The following is a 10,618-nucleotide window of genomic DNA, read 5'->3' as shown; positions in this document are numbered from 1 at the left end:
TGGAGCTGGGGTCCTCAGTGTTTGGGGATGGGAGGGTTTGAACATACTCTATTTTTCTGTTTTATTCAGTACTGGGGAATGAACCCAGGGCCTTTGCCTGGAGCTACATCTCCAGTCCTTTTTTATTTTTTATTTTCAGACAAGATCTCACTAGATTGTTAAATTGCCCAGGCTGGGCTCAAACCTGCCATCCTCCTGTCTCAGTCTCTTTGGGCACTGGGATTCCAGGCCTGCCCTGCCATGCTCAGATTGAACACATGGTTTGAGCTGTGTGTGTGTGTGTGTGTGTGTGTGAGAGAGAGAGAGAGAGAGAGAGAGAGAGAGAGAGAGAGAGAGAGAGAGAGAGAGAGAGATGGACCCCAGTCTCAGCCCACATTCTCCAGGACCCTCAGAACGGCTACGTCAGAGGGCACGGGAGCTGTCACCTTCTCTATCACTGCTGTGCCTGCATGCAGGGTTACAGAGCTGTGGCTTGAGTGTAGAAAAACATAACAAATGACTTTGGGTGACCCAGAAACCAGGATTTTTGTGTGTGTTTTGTTTTATTTGAGACAGAGTCTCCCTACGTAGTCCAGGCTGGCCTTGAACTCATGGTGATCCTCCTGCTTCTCTCCCTACCCCTACTCGGACCACACTGTAGATGATGTCAGTCACCTGGACACCAGTGAGCCCTGGGCAAAGGTGACCTTGGAGAAGACCTTGCCTGCTCCCCTGGGATATGAGGCGGAGAGTAACAAGGAAACCACATATAAGCAAGAAACTGGTGAGATCTGTGAGCAAAAACCAAAATAGGGTGCCTGGGCATACAAAGTGTCACGTCTGGGAAGGTTGGCTGGTCTGAACTGGGCACCAGGGCAGGTGTCCCTGGTGGGGGATGGTGTGGCTAAGCCTCAAAGAAGAAGGAGCCCACTATACAAAGATCTGAAAAGAATGTTCTGTAAAGAGGGCTGCAAGTGCAAAGGCCTTGAGGCTGGAGTCTACCAACCCTGCTGAGACTTTTAATAAAATAACCTGAAGGGCAGGAGCTTTTTGCCAAGGAAACAAAATAATCCAGACATCTTCACCCCTTCATCTGTGATCTTTCTCACCACCTCTAAGTCCTGCTGGATCCCTACTCAGTTTACCTCTTCTGCCCAGAAACCTTCAGGCTCTACTAGTTCGTGGTTTATGAAAAGTGGCCCATGGAGGCTGGGCAGTGGTATGAGGAAGCCCGGGCCATCAGCCCCACCCATGTGGCTTTGTGGGCCAGAGGCCAGAGGCCTCACAGTGCCATTCGTCATGCCCCCCGCATCCGGCTCTACAGGCTGAGTGTGCCCGGCCTAGGCCATCGGGGGTCATCGTCCCCAGGGGACAAATCTGCCACACTGAGGCCCTGGATGCCTGGCCACAGTGGACTCAGTGAGCCAACCTCAAGTCACAGTTCTCTCCTGTGTATCTCCTTTTTTTTGCCAGCTCAGTGATAGTTTCTGACTCTACTGTCCATGTTCAAAATGGATTATGTGCCATACTTGGCTAGCTGACATCTGAGTTTTAATTAACATGATTATGGAATTCACCAGCAAAGTTAGAATATATTCAAAGTTAAAATTCAGTGGCAGCTGGGTGTGGTGGCACATGCCCAGAACTGCAGAGGCTGAGACAGGAGAATTGCCATGAGTTTGAGACCAGCTAGGCTACATAGTGAGTTCAAAGCCAGCCTGGACTACAAAGTGAGACCGTGTCTCAAAAAGAAAAAAAATCGGGCTGGTGATTTAGCTCAGTGGTACCGCTGCCTGCTTTGCAAGCCCAAGGTCCTGAGTTCAATCCCTGGCACCAAAAAAGAAAAAAATTCAATGGCAGAAGAGATTATTATTGTTAAGACAAGGTCTCAGTATGTAATTCAGGCTGGCCTTGAACTCACAGCAATCCTCTTGCCTCAGCCTGCTGCATGCTGGAATTACAGGTGTGTGCCACCATGCCCTGGTTTGGAATGGATTATTTTTTTATCAGAGCTGTAAAGAAAGCAATTGTCCTGTCCTGTGTCCCCACTATCATGCCACACTGTGGCCCAGAAGCCAAATATGAATCTTCTGCTTGCCATTCATACCAGTCCATTCCGAGGACTCCAGCTGACAATTTCCCCATTTTCTTGCCCATAATTGTACCATGTAATGAGTTACTAATTCTCCTCACTTAGAACAACCCCTGAGCCCAAGAATATGTACATTTTACCAATGTAGGTCACATGAGAGATTTATGTTCCAATAAACTGGCTCGTGACAAAGAGCTTGATCAACAAACTGCCCGAAGTAGCCATCTGTGTTCGAGATACATTGTTACTTGTTTAAACACTGCTTGACACATGCCCTATTTCACCACCTTTTGCAAATCTCTCGCTTTCTGCGGGGGCTTTTCACTGGTCTATGAAATCCCGGAGTCTGGGGGACCCGAGAATCAGCAGACACCCCCTTGCTCCCAGATGGCGTCCTGGCCCCTCTTCCCACAGCACGTTCTCTGGGGACACCCTGCCTGGCGCCCAGCCAGGCCAAGCCTGCGCCCGCGCCCGGAAGAAGCTGTTGAAGAGACTTAGAGTGGTTTATAATGCATACACGACATTCACCTCGGATGAACCTCAGAGCACGCGAGGGAAGCCAGCCAGCGGGAAGGAAAGACTCAGGTGCAGGCCGGGTTCAGCAGCCGCCTCCCTCCTGCGGGTGCGCAGGGAGGCCCGGAGTCCTGCAGCCCGGCCTCGGGCCTCGGTCCTTGTGTGCCTGAGCCGTGGCTTCCCGAGTGACCCCGGGACGGCCGCGCTTCCCCTGGGGTGCTCGAGTAGGACAATGGCAGTGGGTGCGGCGCACAGGGGGAGCCCGCCTGTGAACGCGGTCCTCTCGGCCCTCGCGCCAGTCCCCCATCAGCGCACGGAATCCCGCCTCTGCTTCTCCCGGCGGCCCTGTCCAGCGAGCGGCCCCTGGGGCCCCGGGCGACGACCCGGGGTCGCGCCCCCGCCTCCTGTGCTCCCGGAGCCCCTTCGGTTCGCTTCTTCAGAGCAGGCCCCGAGTCCCTTTGGGGAGCTGGGTGGGTGTGAAGAGACTGATGAAAAGGTTAGGGGACATTTTTGGCTCCCACTTCCGAGTCTTGCAGAATCTTTTATTTTTTATTTCTCTTGCCTACCTAATAATTTTTAAAAGCCATGTCACAGCGACGTAGCTCGTCTTCTTCTCATCCGCCCACGGCAGCCAGCCCAGGACTCGGCGAGGCGCGCGGGGTGGGATGGGGGGGGCTCGGCCGGCGGCCCCGCTCGCCCTGCAGGGGGCGTCACCACCACTCCACCCCCCCCCCCCCCGCCGCTTCTCCCGGCCCCCGGCGCCCTGCGCGTCCCTGCCCCCCGCGCCACCGGCGGGAGGGCGTGGCCGGGCCTCGCTGATGTAATCCCGCGCCCGGGCGGAAGGATATGGAACGCGGGCTGGTTGGCGGGGCGCTGAGGCCAGTTGCCGGGTAACGGAGCGGAGCAGCCACGGAGCACCGCCTCCCGCCCTCCGCCGAGTGGCGCCGGGGCCGCAGCCGCTTTACGTCAGGCGCAGGCCAGGGCCGCCCGGCGCTCGGCAGCCGCCCGCAGCCCCGAGCGCGAGCTGAGGCGCCCGCCCGCGCCGCCCGGCAGCCTGGGCAGGTAAGGGGGGGGGGCGCGGGGCGAGTGGGGCCCGCGGGGGCGGGGGGCGGGCCGGTGGGCTCCGGGCGGCCTGAGAGAGGCTGGGGCGAGCCCCGCGCAGACCCGGGCGGCCTGGAGCCCCGGCCTGGGCCCGCGTGAGGCTCGGCGCAGGGCGGCCGGCGTCTCGGCTTCCCCGAGGCCTCGCGCTGGCCATGAGTGTGCACAATGGGCCGCCCGTGCCATGCCGGCCGGGTCCTGCTTGGGCGCCGCTGGTGCGCGACACCGGGGGCGGCCGTGGGGCCTGGCTGCGGCCGGCCGGGCCCCGCGCCCTCCGCATTGTCCTCGGGGCCGGAGGGGTTGCCGCGGGGCGGGGCGGGGCGGGTGCAAGCGAAGGTTACGGCTGGCTGCCGGAGTGACAGGCCCCGAAGTCGCCGCCGCTCCCGGCCCGAGCTCAGGCCCGGCTGCGGCTGCGGGGTCCTCGCCCCTAGAACCCTGGCTCCGGCTGCAGCGTGGAGGTCCAACCGTCGCCCTGGAATGTGGCCCGGGGCGTGCGGGGCGCAGGTGACAGGGCTGGTGAGCCCTTGGGAGCAGAGCGGCCCCCGAGCCCGAAGAACCCGCGATTCTTTCTTTTAGCACCTTCCAGTTGTGCTTTTCTCTGCGCAAGCTTTAAAGACTTAAGGCAGGAGAAAGTAGAGGACGGAGATGAGTGGGGAGAGGGTTGAGCGACCCTTGGGGGTCATGGAACAAAATGTCACTGGGATTGCTTGCTTTGCCTCACGTGGCCCAAGTTCTTAAGAATGGGTTTTGCACTTTAGGGGGCTTTGCTTGTTTAAAAAATGGTAGGTGATGGAGGAGGAGGGTACAAGCCGCTTTGGTAATAGATGACGCTGGGGGAAAAGGCTGTTGTTACGCAGTGAAACCCCCAAGCTGGATTTCTGTGCGCTGTCGGACCCGTTCAGAACACTCTGACCGTTTCATAGACCCCGAGTTTAAAGGAAGAAAAAAATACCTGTTACTGCACCTTGAAGGTCAAATATTCGCCTGTCAGTTACTTTGGATTGAACCATTTGTAAATAGGTCTTGGGATCTTTGTTTAATTTCTTCATGTCAAAAACTCTTTCTGACTTTGTGCCTTTGAGTTCCTATAGGCCAAACTCCTTGCAATTATATTTTATATCTGACAGGCAGGTGATGCACGCATGTAATCCCACCTTCCAGGGAGATGAGGCAGGAGGATGGCAAGTCTGAGACTAGCCTGGCTAATTTAGTGAGTCCCTGTCTCAAAATAAAAATTAAAAAAAAAAAAAAAGGTTAAAAAACACAAATGGCGCACTCCTCTAATCCTAGCACTCGGGAGGTTGAGGCAGGATGATTACAGTTAGTTTGAGGTCAACTTGGGCTATAGTGAATTCAAGGCCAGCCTGAATTACAGAGCAAGACCCTGGCCCCCACAAAATAAGAAAAAAAATCTTAGCCAGGCGTGATGGGGATACTTGTAATCCTAGCTCTCAGGAGGTGAGGCAGGAGGATCCCCTGGGCTACAAAGTCAGTTCAAGGCCAGCCTGGGTAAATAGTGAGACCTCATCTCAAAAAACTAAAAGAAAAAACCCCACTTATATTCTAGATTCAACTGTCATGCTTGATAAATAATGATTTTTCAGTTACTCAAAAAGGAGCTTACTCCTGCAGTTCAGAGTATCACAGTTTTTACGTAAATCCTTTCTTTTTTTTTTTTAAGACATGGTCTCACTTTGTAGCCCAGAATGGTCTCGGACTTATGGCCATCTTACTGCCTCAGCCTCTGCAGGGCTGGTATTACAGGTGCGCACCACCATGCCCAGCTGTAAATCTTTTAATCAGCCCTGAGTAGAAGCTCACACCAGAAATCCTAGCACTTGGAAGGCTGGGGCAAGAGGATGGGTCTCAATTTGAAGCCAGGCTGAACTACATAGTGAGACCCTGTCTCAAAAAACCAAAATAAATAAATAACTGTTTTACTGGATTTTTTTTCCACTTGTGAGGGAGGTGGTGGAGCCACTGAGCTAAATCTCCGGCCCAATAAATGACTATTTTAAAATAAAACTTTTACTGGTTAATTTTTTAAAACCCCAAAATCTGTTTTAATCAAGAAAATGCCCATTTGACCACTGAAATATTGAAGGGAAAAGAGAGCATTGCTCTTTATTATATTTATTATATTATATTCTTTATTATATTATATTTAGACCCATAGAAAGTGAAAGTTGTTTTTTTGGAGGTGGGTGTCTTGAGGCAGGGTCTGGTTATGTATTCCAATCTTGGGTTTTTTTCCCCCTGTAACTGAGAATGGAACTCAGGACCTCGCTGAGCTAAATCCCCAGCCCTTATGTATTCCAGTCTTGCTATGATTCTCCTGTCTCAATCTCTTAAGTCCTGGGACTACAGACTGTACCACCATGCCTACGCTTAGAAAGAGAACCAGAGGAAGAGTACTTTGTCTTGGAAAAGAAGGTACAGGTCTTTAACCTGACAGTGTGTGGCAACTATATTATTTTAAGGATAGTTGTTACATAAGCTGAAGAAAATTAAATGAAGTTTTAGCACTTCTCTAGTGGTAATATAACTTGCTCTACTGGTTTTTTTTTCCCAAGTACTTACTGTCCATTTTGTACCTTATTTTCAAAAGCAATGAGATTGTTTTTTATTTGGCATTGTGTAGAAAAGTACTGACCCTGAGCTTTGTCCCGGTATTGGTGGCATTTGACAGAGTGGCCGATGGCATCTGAGCCTGTGTGGTCATCTGTGAAGTGAGAAGAATGGGGACACCTGTCCCCCAGGACACTTGGAGATGACAGTGAGGGAGGTGTGAAGTACTTTGTGATCACTGAAACCCTTCAGAGTGCCGGATTAGTGCTTTACTGCTAGCGCCTCAGATTCCTCTGCTTCTCCAGGCTCTGAGCTCTGTCTTCTGCTTCTCCTGCCCCTCCTGTCCACACTGCCAACTGCCAGAGTCTTGTCCTAAGCATACACCGGCTTTGTCAGCCTCTGTTCAAGCTATCTTCCAGGTTTCCTGTGGCTCGACGCTCAGAACACACACACTACTGTAGTCTATACTGTGTTCTCTTAGAGATTGTTTATATTAAACTCTAGTTGTGGTGCCCATGTTAGTACGGTACCCAAACACCTTCTCAGGGGTTTCATGCAAGTGCTCAGATGTTTACCAAGTAAAATCAGAGTCTCTTAGCCACCTTGAAGAATATGCTGCTGTCATGAAGTATTTTTAATAACAAGCATCAGAGTACCAACTGCCGGGGCCGGAGATTTAGCTCAGTGGTTTCGCCGCCTGCTACGCAAGCGCAAGGACCCGAGTTCGATCCCCGGTACCAAAAAAAAAAAAAAGAGAGAGAGAAAACCTACCAATATCTAGATGTGGATAGAATTTTTGCATATGTCTCCTAACAGTGGAAAGTTGAAGTCATCAAATTTTTTGTGCATATTATTTTTCAGCAAAGCAAATGTTTTCACTTTAATCTTACATCTTGTAATTATTCACTAAGGAATTGGGCTCCTCTGGTATTTGGAATGGATGGTGAAAATATTTCTCCCATCTTCAGAACTTTCCTGTCACTAGTTTTTCTCCACATCCCTCTGTCTCTTCTGTTTTTTGGGTTTTTTTGTCTCTTGTTTTGTCAGCAGTTTTAATTTGAGACTTCAAAAGTGAGCAGGGTGTGGTGACACACACCTGTAATCCCAGCACTCAGGCTGAGATAGGAGAATCTCCTGGAAGCCTGGGCTACCTAGTGAGTTCAAGGCCAGCCTGGACCACATATCAAGACCCTGTCTCAAAAAACCCAAAATAAATAGTCATCTGTTGTTTCTAAAATAATATGGAAGCTGGGCGTCCTGTAATCCCAGCATTAAGGGAGGACAAGGCAGGACAATCACAGATTGAAGGCTTGCAAGGCAATTTAGCTGGACTGCCTCAAAATAAATAAAGGAATTCTCTATCTACAATGACATAACATATTGAAGGCTGTTTAACTTATATTGGCTATAGTTTCTATTACAAGTTTTTTTCATCATTGGAAATTACATATTCCTGGGAGGCTGAGGCAGGAGAATTGAAAGTTGGAACTCAGCCATGGCAGCTTAGCAAGATTCTGTCTCAAATAAAAAAGGGCCAGAGACGTACCTCTGTACAAAGGCCCTGTGTTCAATCCCCAGCCCCCCCCATCACATATTTCTAATAAATCTCCTAAAACCTGCTCCAAAGATTTGGCATGATAGGATTCCCCATGTGAATAAAGTTGCTAATATTGTTAGTATCTGTATCAGAAAAGAAACGTAGCTGGGCTTGGCAGCCTGGGCTACATAGTAAGTTCAAGGTCAGCCTGTACTACTCAGTGAGACCCTGTCTTAAAAAAAGAAAAGGAAACGAAAGGCATTAGGATAATTAGAGGATTAGTAACTTCAAAAACTGCTTTTGGATAGCTGGAGTAGTGAGTGAATATGAGTTCTGAGAATGCGGGTGCTGTATGCATGTGCAGCTCTAGTGACGGTAGACACGGGGCACTGTATAATATGCCTGTAGTCTTTGTGGTGTGGGGGTGTCACTAAGTAAATATTAAATAAAGTAAGTCATCTATGTGGAGGAAAAACACATGGAGATAAATAAGTTTAAAGGAATATGCCTCAGTGGATTTTCAAGGTGTTTTGGTAGTATAGTATGGTTGTTATTTTAATTATATAGGGGAAAGTTAAAAAGAATAGGGAAGGATTTCTTTGCCCTTTCAGCCAGGAGTTTGTTTCTAACTCAATTGCAAGTTGCAGAGCACTTTTGGAATCTTAATAGCTAGTGCATAACTATTGAATAATTTTAATAGGTAGTGCATAACTTTCAAAATTGTTGGTCTGATTTAGTCAGACCCTTTGTTTTTTTCCCCCTTCTTCCTTTACCAGCCTTTTCTTAGATATCTGATTAGTATTTTGCTCCTTATTCACGTTTTCCTTGAAGATTTTCAGAAAAAGTTGAAATTCAATAAACACATTTTTTTTTAAGGAAGATATTTATTGATAGGAAAGCTCCTGAGGGGCAGGAGGGGTCCTGAGCTGGTAGCCCATTTGTTTTTTGTGGTTTTTTTTTTTTTTGTACCAGGGATTGAACTCGGGTCCTTGCACTTGCGCATCAGGCGGCAAAACCATTGAGCTAAATCCCTGCCCCAGTTTTTTTTTTTAAAGTAGGAAAAATTTATTGAGAGAAAGATAGCTTCTGTCTTAAGAGAGACAGAAGAGGTACCAGAAAGTGATTTGGCCCAATAAACACATTTTTTAAATCCCTTTTTGGGGTTGTTGTTACTTGCCTACTGCATTTTTGTTGTTGTTAATTTGTTCTTTGGTTCTAGGGATTGAACCCAGAGGCACTTTACCACTGAGCTACATCTCCAGCCCTTTAAATTGTTTATTTTTTTGACTTCAAGACAGTCTCACTAGTGCCCAGGCTGGCCCAAAAGTCATGATCCTCCTGTCTTGCCCTCCTGAGCAGCTGAGATTACAGGTGTACACTGTTACACTTAGCTTTATTGTTTGTGCTCATGCTAGTCGCATCAGAAAGTGTCTTGTTTGGCATTTAGGTTGAATCTGTTAAAGGATGTTTACTCAGCTTTACATTACTATCATGAAACACCGGAGGCAGGCTAGTTACAGAGCAGAGAGGGAGTGTTTTTGGCTCACGGTTTGGGAAGTTCCAAGTTCACATTGGGCAACAGCATAAATGAGGGTGGCAAGATGGCATCACTTCTTCCTGAAGTGTGTGTCAGAGCAAGCACCCAGTTTCAAACCAGAAAGCATGGAGAGGCGGGGCCAAGCTTGCCCCTTTTGTAATTGCCACCACCTTAGGTGAACTACCTCAGTCCCTTTCAGGCGCTCCAGTACCCAGAGAACCACCTGTTAGGCTCCACCTCTTAAAGGTTTACTGCCTACCACTATGGCCACCCTGAGGAACAAGTTTCTGACTGTGGACTCCTGGGTCCATTCAAATCATATCCCCTTGTCACCACGCAAAATGCATTCATTCTATTCCAGTACTCCAGTCTTTTTCTTTTTTCTTTCAGGTACCAGGGATTGAACTTGGGACCTTGTGCTTGTGAGGCAGGTGGGAGAACCACTGAGCTAAATCCCTGGTCCCTAGTACTCCAGTTTTAACTGTTCCAGTGTTGGTCCCCTGGAAGTCCAGTCTCCTCTGAGCCTCATGGCAAATTCTTGCAACTGTGAGCCCCAATAGCAGTGATGGCAAACCTTTTAGAGCTTGCAGTGACACAAACAGCCTGCTGTGGCACATGCCAAAGATTTGCCACCACTGCCCAATGGCCATCAAAACAAGTTGCATACTTCCAAGATAAAAAAGTGGGACAGGCACAGGGCAAACATTCCTATAACTGTGGGAGGAAGGTAGAAATAATCACCTGAAAGCAAGACCAAAACAGCAGGACAGACGCTAGGTTCCATAGCTCCGGTTCAGGCAACTGCACATAGCTGGGAGAGGGGAACCCCTAAGGCCATTGCAGCTCCGCCCTTGCATCTTCCCTGGTCTCCGCTGCTGGTGATGGCTCTTTGGGAGGACGCTGCTGCACATCTCTGGCTGCACTTCCTTTCTATGGTCTCCAGTGTAGTATGGTTTACCAAAAGGATTTGAATCTAAGTAGCAGTTAAAAGTCTATTTTATGTAAGTTTTTTTTTGTACCAGGGATCGAACTTGGGACCTTGCGCTTGTGAGGCAGGTGCCAGAACCACTGAGCTAAATCCCCGGCCCTAAAAGCCTATTTTAAAATGAACAGGTGAAAGAAACCTAAAAATGCAGTAAATTGTAAGATGAGAAACAAATGTCCTTCGTCCTCCTTCCCATCCTGTACTCATCTTTCTTTGAAAACTACTGATGAGTTTCTTGGATATCAGAGGTAGAAAGCCATGCCTGTAGTGTTTTAAAAAAATGGGATCAAGGCCCAGAGCTTTCTGTGT

The 10,618-nt window shown here is 49.1% G+C and overlaps 1 protein-coding gene across 2 annotated transcripts in view; it reads left to right on the top strand.

Annotated features, from left to right (window-relative positions):
- Positions 1 to 3,503: 3,503 nt before the first annotated feature.
- Positions 3,504 to 10,618, top strand: part of Kiaa0232 (KIAA0232 ortholog) — an 80,380-nt gene continuing 73,265 nt past the window's right edge. For both annotated transcript variants that reach the window (XM_004921094.4, XM_013073057.3), the window contains exon 1: positions 3,504 to 3,646. The gene's annotated coding sequence lies outside the window, so the exon portion shown is untranslated. The remainder of the gene's footprint in view (positions 3,647 to 10,618) is intronic.

The sequence above is a fragment of the Heterocephalus glaber genome, unplaced genomic scaffold (assembly GCF_053883595.1).
Source record: "Heterocephalus glaber isolate CG9 unplaced genomic scaffold, H.glaber_assembly_v1.0 deba00001509, whole genome shotgun sequence".
Lineage (NCBI taxonomy): Eukaryota > Metazoa > Chordata > Mammalia > Rodentia > Bathyergidae > Heterocephalus > Heterocephalus glaber.
This window is presented reverse-complemented; position numbering and strand designations above follow the sequence as displayed.